General features: G+C 50.8%; 1 protein-coding gene across 1 annotated transcript in view; it reads left to right on the top strand.

The window, feature by feature from the left end:
* Positions 1–671, top strand: part of LOC108251272 (very long-chain acyl-CoA synthetase-like) — a 13,494-nt gene that overhangs the window by 2,664 nt on the left and 10,159 nt on the right. The gene's annotated exons all lie outside the window — the stretch shown is intronic.

Raw genomic sequence — 671 nt, 5'->3', positions numbered from 1 at the left:
AGGAAGGAAGGAAGGAAGGAAGGAAGGAAGGAAGGAAGGAAGGAAGGAAGGAAGGAAGGAAGGAAGGAAGGAAGGAAGGAAGGAAGGAAGGAGGGACCCTGGAATAAAAGGACCCTGGAATAAAAGGACCCTGGGAAGTTAGGATCCTGGGAAGTTGGGATCTTGGGAAGTTAGGACCCAGGGAAGGAGGGACCCTGGAATAAAAGGACCCGGGAATAAAAGGACCCTGGGAAGTTAGGATCCTGGGAAGTTGGGATCTTGGGAAATTAGGACCCAGGGAGCGCAGGACGCCTCTTGTTTTCTTCACAGCAGAGAAAATTGAGCAAAGTTCAGGAGGCGTATCAGAACTTTCTGCTCCTGCTGTGTGGAGCTGAAATCTGACCCCTCAGTCCTCCTCTTGACCCAGCAGGACCAGCAGGACCCAGCAGAGTCCTCCTGATCACAATGATCGCGTTAATTCTCTTTACTCTTCTGGCGGTTTTGCCCGTTTTGATTTACTGGAGGAATCCTTATTTTCTGGGAGATTTGAAATACACAATCACCGCCGTCCTGATCGGGATCCAGTTTGCCCAAATCCAGAGGAAGTTCTCCAGCCTCCTGGACCGTTTTCTGGAGCAGGTGAAGAAGCATCCCCAGAAGAAGTTCCTGGTGTTTGAGGACAGCTCCTACAC

The sequence above is a fragment of the Kryptolebias marmoratus genome, linkage group LG15 (genome assembly GCF_001649575.2).
Source record: "Kryptolebias marmoratus isolate JLee-2015 linkage group LG15, ASM164957v2, whole genome shotgun sequence".
NCBI classification, from domain to species: Eukaryota; Metazoa; Chordata; class Actinopteri; order Cyprinodontiformes; family Rivulidae; genus Kryptolebias; species Kryptolebias marmoratus.
The sequence above is the reverse complement of the archived record's forward strand: the minus strand, read 5'-3'. Positions and strand labels throughout refer to the sequence as shown.